We start from the raw sequence: 6,780 nt of genomic DNA, 5'->3' as shown, positions 1-6,780 counted from the left end.
CTAATTTGTATTTTATAAAGAGGAAATTATATATATGAATATACATTTATTGGTACTTAATATGATATATTTGCACTATTGTTTAAGAGTTGTCATGTTTATTTCGGATTTTTTTTTCGTTTAATTGACTAAACAAAAGCCCTTTATACATGTTTTACGTGACTGTAACTAGTGTTTTTGCCAACCAGTCAGTGCGCATGCGCGGAAAATCCCAAATGTAAACAATAACAATTAACTCGTCTATTAGACGAGTTAACGCGTGACGTCACACGCACCTGCAAAGTTTAGACTCCGCCCACTGGTTGGCAAAAAGAGGTGGAATTCATATAAGCGCATGTAGAGAAGGTTGACATAATCATCGTTTTTATTGATATTCATGAACTGTATCAAATATAATGTTACTATTTATGTCTGAATAAAACATAAGCATGCGTGGAAATTCATTTTTGGAACGATTATATTGTTGTTATTATTTGTTTTTACTAAAATCGAGCTCCGGAGTGGAACACTATCTACGACCTCTGTATGTGATTACTACAAAAATCTCTACTAAACGCATCTTCACGTCCATTTAAGATACAAAATTTCAGGAATAGAAATTCTTTTAGAATAAATTAAATTTAATGAAAGAACACAAATAAGGATGAAAACAAACAACAAATAGATCGCTTTTTGTTCGCAACATATAGTAACTTATTTTAACCTTAATATATCTGTACAAACTTAAATTGTTACACAACAAATAAATTCATAAATCTAATTGTTTTATTTAATGGTGCACACCAAATTTGACACTTTTGTTTCAGCATTTCTAACCGTGTTCAATTGCACCGTTGTTCGTCACAAGCATATTATCTCGTTATGATCGGAGACTGCCCAGACAATTACACAGAAAACATGCCGGTGTCAATAACATAGGGACCTATACTTTAATTGGGTCCCTGCATAGACCACATGTGGCAGACTTTATGATACCTCCATGTCATTTCTTGTCATATTGAGCAGTCATATTGAGCAAGCCAAATATTAAAGCGAAAATACGTAGCATTTGCTTTAATAAATAATATAACATATTAAAAAAAGAAGATATTTGTCCGAAACGGATTAACGGGAACATGTGTATCTATATGTTAGCCAGTTTAATCATAATAATACAGTGCTTTATAACTTTAAATTTAAAATATTGTGCAATATTACTGCTACACAATTGATGTATTTAACGCGGGTACCGGCAAATTTCAACTCGGCAATTTAGTGTAAAGATTGTACGTTCTTGCAGTGCACGTAACACCATCATGAAACCAAGCAATCACAATGGATAAACAATATTTGCGTAAAATAAATTAAATAAATATATATATATTTATCATAAAATGCTAGATTGTTACATGCATCACTCCTTATTACTTGTTAAGAGATTTCAATATACATGCAAAGACAGTTCAATTTGCACAAGATGCAGGTTTTATTTCCATTTGTATATTAAAATTTATTAATATTGTAATTCAATGGAAACGAAACAGAAAATTCATTCTATGGAAAAGAAAATTACCACAACATTTAACGATTGTAACGTATTCCGTTTTTTATGGCTTTGTTTTATAATTGATTAAATGCGCCCCTTATAATACACTTTCGGTCGCTGATGAACAATAACAATATCCACACCGTTTATAGTTATAATCAAATTAATATATGTTTTATAAGTTTTGAAATATCATTTTTTAAAGTCTTACTTTACAAAAGAATACGGCTAATTTATTGTTTTGTTGTGTGGTATTGTCAGTATTTAGTCTTCCGACCACGTTTACTCTGATGCTAATAACTAATTTGTATTTTATAAAGAGGAAATTATATATATGAATATACATTTATTGGTACTTAATATGATATATTTGCACTATTGTTTAAGAGTTGTCATGTTTATTTCGGATTTTTTTTTCGTTTAATTGACTAAACAAAAGCCCTTTATACATGTTTTACGTGACTGTAACTAGTGTTTTTGCCAACCAGTCAGTGCGCATGCGCGGAAAATCCCAAATGTAAACAATAACAATTAACTCGTCGCAAACAGCGTAGACCCAGAAGGCCAGATGAGACGCCGTGTGATGTCTGCTATTTCGTTACGCTGAAGATTTCCATATCCACGGGTGTTTTTGTGTCAAATGTTATGGTTTTTCAATAGATCGTATACTTATCTACAAAACAGCGAATTAGCGTTCACTTTACATCATCTATGTTATTTTGTTAATACTTTCTCGCGTTCTTTTCGAACTTGTATTGACAGCCATTGGTCGACGCCGTCTGCTATTTCCAACGATGAAGATTTCCATATCCACTGGCGTTTTTTTATGTCAAATGTTAGTGTTTTCCAATTGATCGTATACTTATCTACAAAACGGATAAGTAGCGTTCACTTTACATCGTTTGTGATGATGTTATTTTGTAAATACTTTTAAGCGTTCTTTCTGTCGAAGTCGGCCATTTTGACGTGTGTGAAAAAATACCGACATTCCCGCAATTACCAAAATCCCCAGGAATCCCGAGATCCCACGAAATCCCCATTAATATTGATTATTTATCGAAAAACTGCGTATTTTAATATAGATTGTTGCGAAATACACTGAAATCACTGATGAAACATTGTTTTTATCAAAGTTTGATTTCGGGGATTTCGGTAGGGATTTCGGTATATCCACATACCGCATTTTGTAATTCCGGTTTTGTCAAACTTGCGAAACTTTTTCGTGATTTAATCAAAAACTAGATTTTTCCCAGGTATAACGCCTACGCCAACAGGTAGATCGCATTCTGGTCCATTTACATGTCAAATTTCAGCAAAAATTACCGACCAGTTTTCAAGCGCCCCAAATCGCGACTATATGCGCCAGCTTAACGAAAGTTAGCCCCCTTTATCATTCGTTCGATTGAACGTCATCAATGATGACGTCCAATACATCACTCATTCCATATTTTAATTATTGTTGTCATCACACATTCGTTTCGGTAATGACAAAAAACTGGATGACAAAAGAAGCTGTTGGATTTTTTATGTTTTGTGTATTTCATTGGTATGATAACGTGCTTAGTTTTTTATTTCAAAAATTCAAGGACATTTTAAAGCCTTACATTTGTTTGAAATATAATGATTCATACTTGTCATTGATAGTATTATGAGCTACCCCAGCCAAGTGACAAGGGGTTTTCCACCACCTTTAGGGTATGAGATAATATTTATAATAAAACAGTGATATTTTACACCCAATTCATACTTGTAGTATTTTTAAGGTATAGTTTCTCTAACAGAATACATGTTTGTTTGAAGGTAAATTATGAAAATTGCGATATTATGCGATTTTATGTTCGGGTGACAGCCTCTGCCCATTTTTTGTAGAATCACCCATGTACAGCATTGGTATTTTATATAAACGTACTTTTAGGACAGTGTAAAAATCGTGCGTGCGATGACAATAAATCAAGAATTAACAACTGCGTTGCAATGTTTGCATATTTACATATAACATGGGCATGCATGTTACTCTATTAATGGTTGACAGAGACATAATGACTTTAATGGTACGTTTAGGGATTCACATACTGAAGTGGCAGGCTGACGTACTGTTGGTGGTGTGGGAAAATATGCATGCACCATGCAACCACAGGTGGTTAGCGTGTGGCTATGATATTAATTACTGAAAACATCATTTTGAATGATAAATAATCATATTATAACGAAAAATTAAATTTTATGAAAAACAATTACTATCAAATATATATATATAACAAGGTATGCAACTCAAAATTACCCCAAAACGGGTCATGCGAGTTGTGTATCGTGTTATTTCTTAAAAGTTGACCCAGCATTTGTAAAAATACTGCAAGACATATACATTTCCAGAAAGGAAATTCATTTCTGCGTTGAATAAGACCGAAATCGTGAAAATCGCTGCACAATTGACGAAGATATGGCTGTTTAAAGCGATGCACCCCGTTTTGGGGTGATTTTGAGTTGCATACCTTGTTATATATATATTTGATAGTAATTTTTTTTTCAGAAAAGTTATTTTGCTTGTTTGAATGTAATGCATACAATATTTTTTTTAATCTAAGACGATTGTTTTGCAAATTGTCAATTTGCTAGAATGTGAACAAGACTCTTTTAAAGATATCAGATATATATGTTTATTATTGAACATGTTTGCAATATCCGCTTTATCGATGTTAATGTGTAGCAATTAATGCCTTCCTAACTCCCAACATCCTGCCAAGCTAATACCCGACTCCGTCCATGTATAAAGAACAGTGGAGCACTTTTTATTCCGTTTCGGTTCAGTTCTTCACCTTGATAAATTTGATTACATCTTTTTGAAAGCAGACCATCTACCCTGTTGTGAAAACATAACATCATATATATTCTGCTACAAACATTTTCTATGGTCACATGAAGATATTGAAATTTCCAAAATAATCATGCAACTTTCTACCAACTTTCCTTAACATGGGTTTGTATTTTTGTCGAGTTAACGATCAGTTTATTTGATGCATGTCCGCCTTTTCAGCTTACCTAAAATGAACAAAGTGGTGGCTTGTTTTGGTCAGTCACCGTCCGGCGTTCTTTTACTATAAACGCGCAATGAGCAGTGCTGGTCATTTGAAGGGGATATACATGTATGTTAAAAAAGCATATAGTAAAAAATTATTTAGCAAAAAGCCAGCATCCAAAATTGTGTATTTTACGTTTGTTATTAATTTCGGTGAAGCATTACGACAGCACGGTTAAAATAGCGTATTCGTTCATTGCAGACAGCATTACGACAGCACAGTAAAATTAGCGTACTTGTTAATTGCGGTGCAGCCTTACGACAGCGCGGTAAAATTAGCGTACTTGTTAATTGCGGTGCAGCATTAAGACAGAACGGTAAAATTAGCGTATTTGTTAATTGAGGTGCAGCATTACGACAGCACGGTAAAATTAGCGTATTTGTTAATTGTGGTGCAGCATTACGACAGCACGGTAAAATTAGCGTATTTGTTAATTACGGTGCAGCAATACGACAGCACGGTAAAATTAGCGTACTTGTTAATTTTGGACTTGATCATGATCCAAACATTAAGGAAGTTGCAATTACATTGTTTGAAGTGTTCCAGAACGCCCAACACAAAAGACCATTTACAACCACCAATTATTATCTACCAGAAAATGTGTACTTATGTTTGAAGAAGATCGGTTTCACAAAGTATTTTTGTGACCGTTTATACCATAGACTAGTGTTATGATAATTTAAATGAACAACACATTATTGAATGTGGATCGTGAGGTTTTATCGGTCGGTTTAACAAATGTGATATGTCGCTTATTTGCGAAACATTTGTAAATATATTTGAATAACAGCATTACAGAACGTATATATTTTTCATTCAGTAACTATTTATGGAAAAGCGCATGCGCTTAGTAAACTAGAGAGTCTGAAAGGCCCAAAGTCGCTCACCTGAGATAACAAGATATTATTGGGACAAATCATCTGACCAAGTTTCACGAAAATCGGAAAATAAATGTGGCCTCTAGAGTGTTAACAAGGTTTTACTATAGCCATATAAGGAAAAATGCCCCGCCCCCTGGCAGCCATGTTTTTCTACCAACCAGCATCATTTTCGAACTCGTCCAAGATATTATTGGGATGAATCTTCTGACCAAGTTTTATGAACATCAGACAATAAATGTGGCCTCTAGAGTGTTAACAAGATTTTACTATAGCCATATAAGGAAAAATGCCCCGCCCCTTGGCAGCCATGTTTTTCAAGCAAACGTAACCATTTTTTGGACTCATCCAAGATATCATTGAAACCAATCTTCTGACCAAATTTCATAAAGATTGGACAATAAATGTGGCCTCTAGAGATTTAACAAGGCAGACGTTGACTCTGCACATTGCACGACGGACAAAAGGCGATCACAAAAGCTCACCATGAGCACAACGTGAGCACGTGCTCAGGTGAGCTAAAAATAGTTGAGCTGTGCTTCATTAAAAAATCCGTCCAAAGGCACAGGATCTATTGAGCAGTCACAAAATGCAGTCTTGAATAGACGACATTAAATGGTAACCTTGACCTCAAGTCAGAATTATTAACTCATGTCTTTGGCACATTTTCTCTGTATGCAAGTTTCGTTATGTTCTGGCTGCAGTGACTCACGGATGAAATGTATCCTGTAACCCACCTCTGCTTATTGTCGTAATACTGTTTACGGCAAACGTTTTTCCCTAGGGTAACTTTTTCACCAATTGATTACGACGAAGGATTACCACAGCGACAGTTATCCAAATAGAACACAATTGTAGATGAATGATTTTTTTTTTATTTTCAACAGTTTTGCAGTCATTTTTCTGCAGTCACTCGTTTAATAGTTTAGATTTTTCCCTATTCTCTCGCTCATACTGTAACTGATAACTACCCAAGTTGAATTGTATGTCATGGGGTAATGGCCATAGAAATAATTTCTCAAGTAATGCCCATGAAAGTTACGGTACATACGCTTCCATATTTACGCAAAATAACTGAGTTACGCGAATCTTTGAGCAAATGTAACTTTACCTGCAAACAAACGTTATACGTAACTTTACGAAGTTTATAGAAACGCTACTAACTTTACGTTTTGCAGTTACGTATTTTTAACGTACGTAGTTCTAAGAAACAGCCCCCAGATTTGTTGCACAGCGCTATACCAAACGGGCTAGCAGACCCGGTAAGTAATCCACTAAAAAAAAAAAAAAAAAAGTAAAA

The sequence above is a fragment of the Dreissena polymorpha genome, chromosome 3 (assembly GCF_020536995.1).
Source record: "Dreissena polymorpha isolate Duluth1 chromosome 3, UMN_Dpol_1.0, whole genome shotgun sequence".
NCBI lineage: Eukaryota > Metazoa > Mollusca > Bivalvia > Myida > Dreissenidae > Dreissena > Dreissena polymorpha.
This window is presented reverse-complemented; position numbering follows the sequence as displayed.